This window comes from Elephas maximus, chromosome 2, assembly GCF_024166365.1.
Source record: "Elephas maximus indicus isolate mEleMax1 chromosome 2, mEleMax1 primary haplotype, whole genome shotgun sequence".
Lineage (NCBI taxonomy): Eukaryota > Metazoa > Chordata > Mammalia > Proboscidea > Elephantidae > Elephas > Elephas maximus.
In genome coordinates, this window is record NC_064820.1 from 181431349 (window position 1) to 181446455 (window position 15107).

Genomic DNA, 15107 nt, shown 5'->3' on the forward strand with positions numbered 1-15107 from the left:
TAATGTTAAGTCTTTTCCCATCCACGAGCAAGGTATGTTCTTCCACTTATGTAAGTCTCTTCTGGTTTCTTGCAGAAGTGTACTGTAGTTTTCTTTGTATAAGTCTTTTACATCTCTGGTAAGATTTATTCCTAAGTATTTTATCTTCTTGGGGGCTACTGTAAATGCTATTGATTTGGCGATTGCCTCTTCAATGGTCTTTTTGTTGGTGGAGAGGAATCCAACTCATTTTTGTATGTTTGTCTTGTATCTCCATACTCTGCTGAACTCTTGTATTAGTTTCAGTAGTTTTCTTGAAGATTCCTTAGGGTTTTCTGTATATAAGATCATGTCATCTACAAAGAGAGATACTTTTACTTTTTACTTCTTCCTTGTCAATCTGGATGCCCTTTATTTCTTTATTTAGCCTAATTACTCTTGCTAGGATCTCCAACAGAATGTTGAATAAGAGCGATGATAAAGGGCATCCTTGTCTGGTTCCCGATCTCAATGGGAATGTTTTCAGGCTCTCTCCATTAAGGGCGATGTTGGCTGTTGGCCCTTTGTTATGCTGAGGAATTTTCCTTCTATTCCTATTTTGCTGAGAGTTTTTAATCATGAATGAGTGTTGAACTTTGTCAAATGCCTTTTCTGCATCGATTGATAAAATCATGTGATTCTTGTCTTTTGTTTTATTTATTGGAGGATTACATTAAGTGTTTTTCTAATGTTGAACCCTCCCTGCATACCTGGTATGAATCCCACTTGGTCCTGGTGAATTTTTTTTTTTTGATATGTTGTTGAATTCTGTTGGCTAGGATTTTGTAGAGGATTTTTTCATCTACATTCATGAGGGATATAGGTCTATAATTTTTCTTTCTTGTGGTGTCTTTACCTGGTTTTGGTATCAGGGATATGGTGGCTTCATAGAATGTGTTTGGTAGTATTCCATCCTTTTCTATGCTCTGAAATACCTTTAGTAGTAGTGGTGTTAACTCTTCTCTGAAACCCAGTGCAAAGTTTGGTAGAATTCTGCAGTGAAGCCATCCAGACCAGGGCTTTTTTTTGTTGGGAGATTTTGATTACCCTTTCAATCTCTTCTTTTGTTATGGGTCTATTTAGTTGTTCTACCTCTGCTTGTGTTAGTTTAGGTAGGTAGTGTGTTTCTAGGAATTCTTCCATTTCTTCTAGGTTTTCAAATTTGTTTGAGTATGGTTTTTCATAGTAATTTGATATGATTCTTTTAATTTCAGTTGGGTCTGTTGTAATATCGCCCATCTCATTTCTTATTTGGGCTATTTTCTTCCTTTCCTGTTTTTCTTTTGTCAGTATATAAAAAAAAATAGCCAGTGGTTTATCAATTTTGTTGAGTTTTTCAAAAAACCATCTTTTGGTCTTGTTAATTCTTTCAATTGTTTTTCTGTTTTCTATTTTTTAATTTCATTTAGTTCAGCTCTGATTTTTATGATTTGTTCTGGTGCCTGTGGGTTTCCTTTGTTGCTCTCTTTCTGTTTGCTCAAGCTGTAGGGATAATTCTTTGATTTTGGCCCTTTCTTCTTTTTGGATGTGTACATTTATTGATATAAATTGGCCTCTCAGCACCGCTTTTGCTGTGTCCCAAAGGTTCTGATAGGAAGTGTTTTCATTCTCATTGGATTCTATGAATTTCTTTATTCCGTCCTTAATGTCTTCTATAATCCAGTCTTTTTTGAGCAGGGTATTGTTCAGTTTCCAAGTGTCTGATTTCTTTTCCCTGCTTTTCCTGTTATTGATTTCTACTTTCATGGCCTTATGGTCAGGGAAGATGCTTTGTAATATTTCAGTGTTTTGAATTCTGCTAAGTCTTGCTTTATGACCTAATATGTGGTCTATTCTAGAGAATGTTACATGTGCACTAGAAAAGAAAGTATACTTGGTTGCTGTTGGGTAGAGTGTTCTATATATGTCTACGAGGTCAAGTTGGTTGATTGTGGCATTTAGATCTTTCGTGTCTTTATTGAGCTTCTTTCTGGATGTCCTGTCCTTCACCGAAAATAGTGTGTTGAAGTCTCCTACTATTATTGTGGAGCTGTCTATCTCACTTTTCAGTGCTGACAGAGTTTGTTTTATGTATCTTGCAGCCCTGTCTTTGGGTGCATAAATATTTAATATGGTTATATCTTCTTGATGTATTGTCCCTTTAATCATTATATAGTGTCCTTATCCTTTCTGATGGATTTAAGTTTAAACTCTATTTTGTCTGAAATTAATATTGCCTCTCCTGCTCTTTTTTGATTGTTGTTTGCTTGATATATTTTTTTCCGTCCTTTGAGTTTTAGTTTGTTTGTGTCTTTAAGTCTAAGGTGTGTCTCTTATAGGCAGCATATAGATGGATCTTGTTTTTTAATCCATTCTGCCACTCTCTCTCTCTCTTTATTGGTGGATTTAGTCCATTGACATTGAGAGTAATTATGGGTAGGTATGAATTCAGTGCTATCATTTTGATGTCTTTTGTGTGTGTGTGTTGACAGTTTCTTTTTCCCACTTGATTTTATGTGCTGAGTACATTTTCCTTATATATCGTCCTTTCCTCATATTTGTTGTTGCCGATTTTGTTTCTGCTGAGTCTGTATTTTTCCCTTGTATTTTATTTTGATGAGTAGGATAGTTTGTCTCCTTTTGGTCACCTTATTATTTACCCTATTTTTCTAAATTTAAAACTAAGTTTTATTTCTTTGTATCACCGTATCTTCCTTTCCATATGGAAGGTGTATGATTACATTTCTTAGTTCTTCTTTATTATTTTAATGTTGTATTCTTTTATATAATAACATCACCATTACCCTGTGTTGGGCTTTTTTTTTTTTTTAAATCTTGCTTTGTTTTTTTGGATTTCCCTGTCTGGGTTGCCTTCTGGTTGCTCTGCCCAGTGTTCTAGTCTTGGGTTGATACCTGATATTATTGATTTTCTAACCAAAGAACTCCCTTTAGTATTTCCTGTAGTTTTGGTTTGGTTTTTATGAATTCCCTCAACTTGTGTTTATCTGGAAATGTCTTAATTTCACCTTCATATTTAAGAGACAGTTTTGATGGATATATGATTCTTGGCAGGCAATTTTTTTCCTTCAGTTTTTTGAATATGTCATCCCATTGCCTTCTTGCCTGCATGGTTTCTGCCGAGTAGCCCAAGTTTAATCTTATTGGCTCTCCTTTGTAGGTGACTTTTCATTTATCCCTCGCTGCTCTTATAATTGTCTCTTTATCTCTGGTTTTGGCAAGCTTGATTATAATATGTCTTGGTGAGTTTCTTTTAAGATCTACCTTATGTGGAGTTTGATGAGCATCTTGGATGGATATCTTCTCATCTTTCACAATGTCAGAGAAGTTTTCTGACAACAAATCTTCAACAATTTGCTCTGTATTTTCTGTTATCCCTCCCTGTTCTGGTACTCCAATCACTCGTGGGTTATTTCTCTTGATAGAGTCCCACATAATTCTTAAGGTTTCTTCGTGTTTTTAATTCTTTTATCTGATTTTTCTTCAAATATATTATTGCAAAGTGATTTATCTTTGAGTTCAGAAATTCTAGCTTCTACTTGCTCAATTCTGCTCCTCTGACTTTCTATTATCTACATCTGTAATTTTATTGTTAATCTTCTGAATTTCTCATTGCTGTCTGTCTGTGGATTTTTCCAGCTTATTAAACTTTTCATTATGTTCCTGAATAATCTTTCTAATTTCTTCAGTTGCTTTATATGTGTGTTTCTTGGCTTGTTCTGTGTATTGCCTCATTTCGTTCCTGATGTCTTGAAGGGTTCTGTATATTAAACTTTTGTATTCTGCATCTGGTAATTCCAGGGATGTGCTGTCATCTAGAAGATCCTTGGATTCTTTGTTTTGAGAGCCTATTGAGGTGATCATGGTCTGTTTCTTTATGTGACTTGATGTTGACTGTTGTCTCTGAGCCGTTTACAAGTTATTGTATTAGTTTATGCTTTCTTAATGTGTCATAGCTGCTTGCTTTGTTTTGTTTTGGTATACCCCTATGGATTGCTTGAGTGAGCTAGCTTGATTATTTTCATCTTTGGAGCTCTGGTGTCCTGACCCCAGCTGGGTAGAGCTGTTATCAGGTATATCAGTCTAGGAGTCCATTCAGTTTTCTTGTATGAATTCAGCTCAGGTTTCCAGGTAGCTGATCATCAACTGTGTGGTACAGGCTGTGTCCTATTATCTTAGAGGGGCAGGGGTGATTGGCGTATATACCAGTATCTGATTGCAGCAGGGGGTCACGCTTTGAACAAGGCAGGGGGCTGAGAACCGACCCCTAAGTGTCTCTGAGGAAAATAAATCTCTGTCCCCTAGAGCATGCTTGTTTGTGGGTTCTGCAGAGGGACCATGGGTAACCAAAGTTTTTGGCTGTAAGGACTGGGAGATACCAGTTATCTTTGGACCCCTGTCGGGGGTGGCTGGGTGACCTGAGTGGAGCTACCAGTCCTTAGGTTCTTGATGTGGGTAGGTGAGGACCTTGTTTAATAGGTAAAGCAATGTCAAACGTCAAACACCCACCTCTCCACTGCATAGCTGAAATGGTTGGAGTTTGCCAACAAGGGCCTATTTTCCTGAAATAGGCCCACGCAGAAGGGAAAGGTGCTCGAGGTCCATGGACGTTTTATGCCCAGACACGAGCTGCTTCAGTCCTGAGCTCCCCCAGTTAATGGAGCTAGCAAATTATCTTTTCCACCCAGTTGCAAATTTTTTCCTTCCCCAAGGCCGGGAGGATGGCTCTAGGTGCTCTCCAGGGTCTATCTCAGGCTCAGGGATTTAGCCGCTAAAGCCGGCTTGGGGGTTGGGGAGGCGTGGTAAACTATCCGCAAGTATTTAGCTTTTGCCGAAAGCACCGTTGTCCTCTGGTACCGGAGGTGTGAGTAGGCTGTGTGTTTGGCTACTTCTCCGTGAGGAAACTGAGGCTGAACACTAGTAACAGCCCGCTGCTGCCGCCGCTCCAGGAATGGTGCCTGAGGACTCCTTGCAATTCAGGCCCGGTAACTCCTCTTTGCTTCTGAACGGCTTCTTCCTCTCCCTGCCCCTCAGTTCGTTGTCTAAGCTTGCCCTCAATGCTCACGGCTCCCAGCTTGTCACAAATATAGTTGTTTTTTTTTTGATCTTTGTTGTAAAGAGGGCTCAACGGAGGCGTCTGTCTATTCCACCATCTTGGCTCCGCCTCTCTGGATATTTTTGTATTATTGAGTTTTTTTTTCATTTTGATCCTTTTGTGTCTAGTTTTAAAGACTTATTGGAAGTGGCACCATGTTTAGTGTATTACTAATTATTGACCACTACTCAGGCAAGATCCTTGTGAGTACTGTACCTGGTGTTCATGCGTTATGGTGCTTTCAAGTCTGGCTATTGAGAATATGCATTATTCCTGGTTCTGTATGATTGCTGGGTGCTATTACTTATAGTACTTTGATACTTCTTCCCCTGCCCTCGGATAGTTTCCTCACATGCATGTGATAATAAATACTATGCTCGATATTTAAGGGCAGCCTTCTGTATATCATTGGCGTTCACTTTCTGTGCAACTTTCCTCTCTTTGGTACTCTGTCTTGAAAACTGTATCTGCCTGGTGTCCTCAGACTTCCAGCTACATCTTCTTACCTTGGGGATTCTACCAGGCTGTGTCTGGGATTGCTTTCCCTAGTCCACAGCCAGGAAACTCTCTCAATTCTATAAACTGGGAAAATTGTAGGACTCACCTGATTTGTTTCTTATATTTTGGGGATGTTTGTCCTCTGTTGCCTGATGTACTGTGTCTTGAAAACCATTGTTCCACAAATTTTGTTCATTCATTTGTTTTATTCAGAGGAGTTTGTGTTAGATATAATTCTAAAAATGCCCTCCCACCCAGGATTTCCCACATGAAAACTGTGTGAAGAGATAACAGATCCGTGAATGTTGTTGTTGTTTTTAGGTGCCATTGAGTTGGTTTCGACTCATAGTGACCCTATGCACAACAGAACAAAACACTGCCCAGTCCCGCGCCATCCTCACAATCGCCATGCTTGAGCTCATTGTCACAGCCACCATATCAGTCCACCTCACTGAGGGTCTTCCTCTTTTCTGCTGACCCTGTACTTTGCCAAGCATGATGTTCTTCTCCAGGGACTGATCCCTTCTGACAACATGTCCAAAGTATGTAAGACGCAGTCTCGTCATCCTTGCCTCTAAGGAGCATTCTGGCTGCACTTTTTCCAAGACAGATTTGTTCGTTCTTTTGGCAGTCCGTGGTATATTCAATATTCTTTGCCAACACCACAATTCAAAGGCGTCAACTCTTCTTCAGTCTTCCTTATTCATTGTCCAGCTTTCACATGCATATGATGTGATTGAAAATACCATGGTTTGGGTCAGGCACACCTTAGTCTTCAGGTTGACATCTTTGCTCTTCAAAACTTCAAAGAGATCCTTTGTAGCACATTTACCGAATGCAATGCGTATTTTGATTTCTTGAGTGCTGTTTCCATGGCTGTTGATTGTGGATCCAAGTAAAATGAAATCCTTGACGACTTCAATCTTTTCTCCATTTATCATGATGTTGCTCATTGGTGCAGTTGTGAGGAATTTTGTTTCCTTTATGTTGTGGTGCAATCCATACTGAAGGCTGTGGTCTTTGATCTTCATTAGTAAATGCCTCAAGTCCTCTTCACTTTCAGCCAGCAAGGTTGTGTCATCTGTGAATATGCTGCATTATATCATAAAAGGGACTTTGCTGATATAATTAAGATTATAAATCAGTTGACCATAAGATAGGGAGAATATCTTGTATTATCCTGGCAGACTTAACATAATCACATAAGGCTCTTAAAAGAAGATTATTATTGTTATTAATATTTTTTACTGACCAGAAGCTGAAGGAATAAAAGAGGGATTTCAAATGTGAGAACGATTCATTGTGTCATTGCTGGTTTTAAAAAGAAAGCAACCAGTTGAGAAGAAATGCAGGTGGCCTCTAGCAGCAGAGAGCAGCCCCTTGTTGATATCTAGTAAGAAAACAGAGTTCCCAGACCTACAGCTACAATGTACTGGATTCTCCTGACAACCTGAATGAGGCTGAAATTGGATTCTCCCCCAGAGTCTCCAGATTAAGTGCCCAGGTTGTTTGGTGCTTTGATTTCATCTGTGAGGCCCTAATCTGAAAAATCAATTGAGACTGCCTGGACTTCTGACCTAGAGAACCGTGAGATAATAAATAGGTGTTAATTTAGGCCACAAGTTTGTAGAAATTTGTTACACAGCAATAGAAAATAATACAGAAGTGCATAGTATCTGTAAGTTTTGCCTGGTGTCAAAAGTTCCGCTTGTACCGCTGTGTCTATGAATGCTTCAGCTGAGTCTTATGATCGCCACTTTTCCTTGGTTGCTGTTAGTATAAATTTTCCCACTTTACTGGTAGTCTGAGTTTTCTTCATTCTCCTGGTGGCCATTTTTCACTTCTTGCTCAGCATTGCTGCTCTGGGCTTCTCCATCATTTACTCCAGTATCTAGAAACCATTCTCTGTGAGACTGTTGTTCTCTTTAGTCTTATTTGGTACATACAAGTTCAGCAACCTCTGTCTTTATTCTGTAAGGTTCATGTAACAAACTTGAAGCTACCAGAAGGACATTTGAATGCAGGGAATGAGTAAAATGTAAAACCTGACCAACTATTTTATTAATCAAAGGACTATTTGGAAAGTTTAACATATTGTTAGAATAGGGTAAGATGAAAATGTAAATATGACATACTTTGAAAGTGCTGTCAATAGTATCCCTGTCTTTCCTATCACCAATAGTTAATGTATAGGGCACTTTGGATTGTTATATCTTTAATGAAAATTAGCTTCTCCTTGGCCCAAACATTCAGGGGCTTGGTGACAGTTTATTTAACCGTAAGCAAAATAAGTATCTCAGCTTTCCAGACCCCGTAGAATTCCTATAGGTCTTGCAAAGAACTGATGATATTGACATCTGGTCAGTTGGCAATTATAACCCTAACATGAGAAGTCACTGTCCAAAGTGATTGGTATTTCTCCCTCATCCATTCTAAATACCAAGAATTTCAGGGTTGACTCAGAGCCGTGTCAGAACCTCCAGACTGCTGACATCTGATTATTGGTCAATAGTTTTAAGTTGCCATTCTCAATAGTTCCCCAAGCTTCAAGCTTTTCTTTAGAGCTCCTATAGAACTGAAAATGTGGCCTAATCGGGAAAGTAGTCTTCTATATCGTATTGCTAAATCTGAAGGTTTAGACTGATATAAACATTATTTTTGCATGAAGGAAAATTTTCCCTTTGATTCTGTGATCCATGTGCCTAAGAGTAGTGAACAAAGGAATTCCCTATTCATTTCATACACTGTACTTCTCCTTCTTATAAACATTGGATTTTCCGCATAATATCCCACAAAGTCACAGAAATGAAGGAGGGCTGATTATTTATTAGCTTGGAATATAATCATCTCATGACATGAAAATTTCCTTGGGCAATTGTGACAAAAGTGAGCCGAATGGTTCAATGATGTAAGCTAATTCTAATTTACAAATGTGCTCTTCAAATGCTGTCATAGAAATGATCTCATGTGTTAGGGAGTCATAGTTGTGTTCATGTAAATGAAAGATAGTTGATTAGATGCAGGGTTAGATGTAGCTAATATTATCTTAGGGATAAGAGCTAAGGTCAATGAATAAAAGTTAAAGGAATAGAAGGAAGAATTTATCAGAAAAATTGAATGAATATTCTCTCTAGGTAGTCAATTACCTGTTCCTAAACTGGATGGTCAGTATTGGGATAGGTAGCTCCCGATGTCACTTTCATATACTGAATATTTGCTGTGTATCTATGGTGTAGTCACAAATTCAAAGGCCTCCCAGGACAGATAAACTAGTTTAAGATAATGAAAGGTGGTGCCTATAGCAAATTGGAGAATGCGTGCCCTGCTTAAGTTATTCAAATTCTAGTAAAAAATAAACTCCACAGTTCTGACCAAACAAAACCTGTCAGCTGGCTAGGCCACTGCATCCGCAGTGGCGGGCAGTGGCGGGCATAGTCATGATTTTTTTTTTTTAATTCGTCATGAAAACCAAGACTACATTATTCCAGTTTTATGAATAAAGAACCTGAGATTCAGGGAAGCTGAGTAACCGCTTTAGGTCAAATCGCTATTCAGTAGAAAAACTCAGGTCAAACTTCAAGTGTATTATATCATGGTTGATTCATTTTATCTTCTTGACAACACAGACATTGTGAAGTTAAATCACTTAGCCAGTGCACCCAGCTAGTTTCTGAAAAGGCCCAAACAGCATATTGACCACTTTATTCCAAGTCAGTTTTTTTTTTTTTTTTTCATTGACACCTTTTGAAACTGCACCCAATTTATAGATGAGACAGTTGGTCCTCAGAAAGAACGATCCATACATAACTCCAGGCTTGTTGCCATAAAGAAAACAAGAGAGGGATACAGAGAGTGAGATCTTTACTTAAACAAAATAGTTGACCAGAAATAAGGTATGGTGAATGTAATGGGTTGAATAGTTTCCAAAATTCTTGTCTACTTGTGACCTGATTTGGAAATAGGGCCTTTGCAGATGTAATTAGTTAAAGATCTCGAGATGAAGTCATCCTAGAATTAGGGTGGGTGCTAGATCCAGTGACTGGTGTCCTTGTAAGAAGAGAGGACACAGAGCAGGACAGATACAGAGGAGACAGACACAGAGAAGGTGAACGTGTGGAGACTGAGTCAGTGATTGTGGCTACACTGTCACAAGCCAAGGAATGCTGAGGATTTCCAGCACCAGAAGGTTAGGAGGAGGGAACAGTTTCTCCCTCAGAGCCTCCAGAAGGAACCAACCCAGTTAACGCCTTGATTTAGGACTTATTGCCTCCAGAACTGTGAAAGAGTAAATTTCTATGATTTTAAACCACCCAGTTTGTGGTACCTTGTTCTTGCAGCCTCAGGTAACTAATATGATGAAGGATTCCAAAAGGTTTGCATACCCCCATTCCCCTAGGGCCCCCATTCAAACACCCATAATCTTTCCTGCCTCAGTCCCTGAAAATGTAATCACTAGAATTCTATTAAAGGATATTCTTAATAGATTCCAATCAAAATAAAAAGTATGTTACATGTGGAGAGTAGTCCATCAAGCTATTAATAACCATTAGCCTATTAGCAGAGCTCTTTTTTTTTTTAAATGATTGTTTCCTACTAAAGAAGCTCTTATGCTGCTTCAGATAGTATTTTAACTGGATGTGAGTGAGCATATTTGAAGGTAAAAGTCAAATGCTTCTGGGTATTAGTTTCTGAGAGTTGTAATTATTATAAATCATAAATATATCTTTAAAGCATATTTTGTATCATAATAATGTACAAACACTCGTGGTGATATAGAATATTTGATTATAGTTTGAAGCCCAAATGAAAGTATTTTTTAAAGCAGTAGATTTAAATTTGGAGTAGAAATTGTACTCTATTTTTCAAGTATAATAGGACTTCACATTCATGTGGTCCCTGAAAAAGCTAAGAAGATAATTAAGCCTACATTTCTTACCACTTCAGGTTACTTGGGAGGGTAAATATTTTAATGGGTACGTTTTCTGTCTACTTTCTCTCAAGGTGATTGTGTACAGACTTTATTAAGCATAAAGGAATGAATCCAGTCTAAATTTATGACAGGTCTTTTTATTCATAATAAAGTAGGCATAATTTTTACTCCCTCTATATAAGGTTGCTATGAGTTAGAATCAACTTGACAGCAATGGTTATTTTTTTTTTTCTGTGTAATATGTGTATACATCTCCCATGTAAATGTGAATTATTTTTCTCCCTGTCTTGGAGATGATTTCTTAAGAAAAGCTCCGGTCTAACTTCTGAAGTGATATTGAGAGACAAAAACCAGGGGTGAATGAGAAACTTAGGTGTTACTTTCTTCCTATAAACCTAAGTCTTGCACATACTTTTTTTTTTTTTGTCCTATCAGTGCAGTGCTCTAAAATTACTGGTGTTTTCTTGTCCCGTACTTGTTGGCTTTTATGAATGCTGTTTTTGTATCACTCTAGATCAGAGCTTCTCAATCTTGGCTATTGACATTTAGGGCTGGATAATTCTTTGTTGTGGGGGACTGTCCTGTACATTGTAGCATGTTTAACAGCATCTCTGGTTTTATTCACTAGCTGCTAGTAGCACTTCCCAGATGTGACAACCGAGAAACATCTTCAGCCATTGCCAACTCACTCCTGGGGGTCAAAATCTCTCTCTTTTGAGGAGTATTAGGGTTTTGATGCATATTCTCCTTGATTTTGAATCTGTCAAAGGACTTCCTGAGGATTTGGGGATAGTTGTATTTGTTTTCCCATATTGTCATTGATATTACAGTCTGCTGGGATTTTATAATTGATTTCAAGGCCTCATTATATGAATTCGAAATTTGAGATTCAGAAAACTATGACTTGCCTCATCTAGCCAGAAAATGGTAGAAATTGTCCTAGACCCTAACATCTTTTACATTTTATAATCCTTGTTTATCTTCCTCTAAATGCTATTTTGCATTTTACTCTTTCCTTCTTCTCTGTCTCAAGGTCTCTTCATCTTTATCTACTTCTTCTCAGTAATTAATTCCTTCTTCCTTGTCTAGAGTTCCATCTCTCCACTCCATGGATATTTCTTGCTTAGTACAGTGGAAAAGTCACATATGTTTATTTGTTTAGCATTTGAATCATGCTTTAGGTGAATTAGGACTTTTTTTTCTCTCCTATTTAATCATTTTATTCCTTCATTCATCATGTACTTATTAAGTGTTTTCTAAAGTCAGGCCCTGTGTAAGATGCTGAGTATACAATAGTGGATAAGATTGTTTGCAGCTGTTGAACCAAAGATAACTTTTGACACAATCAAATTGAAAATATCTTCGTAGGGCATTAGTTAAACTTCTCTTGGTTCAATCTTTCCCATAACTCTCATGAGCTACAATCTGGCTATGCCACTGTTAGAAGGTCCGGCATACCTTTCAGGTTCTCTAATTTCATTTGCCGTATGATTTGTGCCCTCCCCCTCAGTGCCCATAAACATCCATCTATTGTCTTCTTGGAGCCTTGGTGGCACAGTGGTTAAAAGTTACTGCTGCTAACCCAAACCAAAAGGTTGACAGTCTGAATCCACCAGCCACTCCTTGGAAACCATATGGGGCAGTTCTGCTCTGTTTTATACAGCAATGAGTGTTGTCTTCTCCCCACTTCTTCAGAGAATACACACATTTTTCCCTTCTACAAAGTAAACCCATGATTGGTCTGCTCCCTTATCTGGTTTTCTGAGTGTTTGCGAGGTTATCATAGCTAACCATGATACAATTTTTAATTCAGTCACTCGAGCCACTTTATTGATTGTAATTTGGGTTATCCTGAGGTGTTCTTATTTTTTTCCAGATTCATAAGGACTTTTCCATGGAGATGTATTGGTATACCCCTTGGCTAAGGCCCTATTCCAGTGCCCTATTTTGTGGGTCAAGAAATGCTCCGTGTAGAGCAGAGCTATATAATACAAAGATTTTGTGAACCCCATATGTACTTTTAAATTTCCTAGTAGTCACATAAAAAATATAAAAAGAAACAAAATAATTTTAACAATAATTTTGTATATCCGAGTATAGCCATAATATAGTTTATTTCAGCATAAAATCAATACAAAAATTATTAGTGAGATATTTTAGTTTCTTTTTCTTTTTTTAAACTAAGTTTTTGAAATACAGTGTTTATGCCGATAGCATATTTCCACTTGGACTGGCCAATTGCAAGTGCTCAGTAGCCACAAGTATTTAGAATACCATTTTGGAGGCAAACGTTTAGAGAGAGTATTATTAACTTGTCAAGTCGATCACCCCAAGGTACAGAGAGTCCCAGCAAAGGGTTATGGCATTCTCAAGACTGACATACTTTTTCCAGCCTCTTTTGAGATATAAAAGATATTAAACAAGCAAGTAAGAGAGCAGACATGGGGTAAGAGTGATTATCTTCCTAGAATCTTTTGAGTTCTTTTATTTTGTCCTTAGAAAAGCCATGTACCTTTGTGTTTCATGGACACGAAAGGGTTATTCCTGTTGGGATCCTTGCTGTAGTGAATGTAGTAGTCTGTGGTTTACACTATTATATCCCTATAAAGCATGCTGTACATCTCCTAACAAGGCTGCCATTCATTTTTTCAATAAATCCTGCACAGGGGTATTAGGGTCTCTGAACTGACAATTGATTTACTGCCTGGAAAATTACTCTTTATTGATTTATATTACAGGGAGGTGACTGAAAATCTATAGTGTCTCTAATCAGAGAGAAAATGCCAAGGTTAGCATCATTCTTATTTAGACAGGCAATTCTAAGTAGGAGAATTTGTTTCGCACCTCTAGGTGACATCTACATATTATTCAATTATGAATTCCAGTAATCCATGAATTATAATACATAAAGCAAGTGAGAACAGGATAATGAATTTTTAAAAAAGGGTCCTTTGTGCAAACAAGTGTTTTAAATGTTGATCTGGCATTCTCTTTCTATGTGGAAATGGACAGCTAGGTTTGATTTTTTTCTAAAGATTTTGCATCATATATGGCTTGTTATCTATATATTGAAATTGCAGAACTGTTTTAAATGAATAAAACCTTTTAAATAAAAGTGCTATAATTTGATTAATCAGGCTAATAAAGGTTTCTGGAAACTTTATTAAAGCAATTCTATGAGCTAGTTCATGAAGCTGTGTAAGATTGGGGAGGGGCTGAGATCACCTGCTGTCTTTTCCTGTCTTTGTAAACCTCCTTTTGTAACCTGTTCTAATCAAGATGCTCTGTCCAGAAGAGGACCTGCATTTAATTTAAATTCAAAGAGACAAAGTACAGCAGCATGTTAGAGCACTGCTTGGGCAGAGGGCAATGGAATCTGTAAAACTGCTACATGTATATAACATATACCTTGGGTGTATGAATTGGCTTTGGGAAATCTACAACTTGCCTGAAACAGAACGCAAACTTGTGCGTGTTTAAAAGTGCATTGTTTTTTTCCCCGGGGGAAAGGGTATATAGATCAGAATCTCCCGTTCATCCATGACCTTCAAAAATTCTCAGATGGCATTGCAGGTTTACTTTTGAATCCATAGCACCCAGCACCATGCTTAGCAAATAGAAGGTCTCAATAAATATTTTACTGGTTAAATGAATGTTCTTAAATAGTATCAGCATGTCCAGTAAATTTCCTGGAATACCCAGTTTGTCTAAGTGAAAATGTTTTACTTTGTCTAGTTCCTTACAATGCCCACCATATGTATTTACAGATTGTCACGGATTGAATTGGATCCCCATAAAATATGTGTCAACTTGTTTGGGCCATGATTCCAGTATTGTGTGGTTGTTCTCCATTTTGTGATGTGTTGTAAATTCTAACGGCTATATGTTAATGAGGCAGGATTAGGTTATGTTAATAAGGCAGGGTTAGGGTATATCTTGAGTCAGCCTCTTTTGTGGTATAAAAGATATTAAACAAGCAAGTAAGACAGCAGATGTGGGGTAAGAGTGATGACGAGCCATATGAAGATTGCTTAGGTGTAGAAGCTCAGAAGAGAAAAGGACCTTCCTCCAGAGCCCACAGGAGAGAAAGCCTTTCCCTGAAGCCAGCACCCTGAATTCAAACTTCTATTGCCCAAATTATGCGAAAATAAACTTCTGTTTGTTAAAGCTGTACAGTTGTGGTATTCTGTTATAGCAGTACTAGATAACTAAGATGCAGCATTAATCAACAGTTCACATATTTGTGGGTTAGCAGTGGTTACCATTTGGGGTTTGGAATTCAAGCTTTTGGGTTGATTGTCCCAAGTGACATTTTTCTATTTCCTGTAGTTTTTTCTTCTACACTTCCTATTTTCCTGCCCTGGCTCCCAAATCTCATTCTTTTCCTTTGATGTGACCTAAAGATGGGTGATCAAGTGGTAGCTTGGGGAGAAGGTTTCCACCCTGAAAAGTTACTGGTGAAAAATAATGTTTTGACATCCATTCAAAGATACTTCCAATTTTGATCCGTAGGGAAATGAAAAGTCATTTACTTTTTCAAACGGTATGCATTGATTGTGGACTCCATTC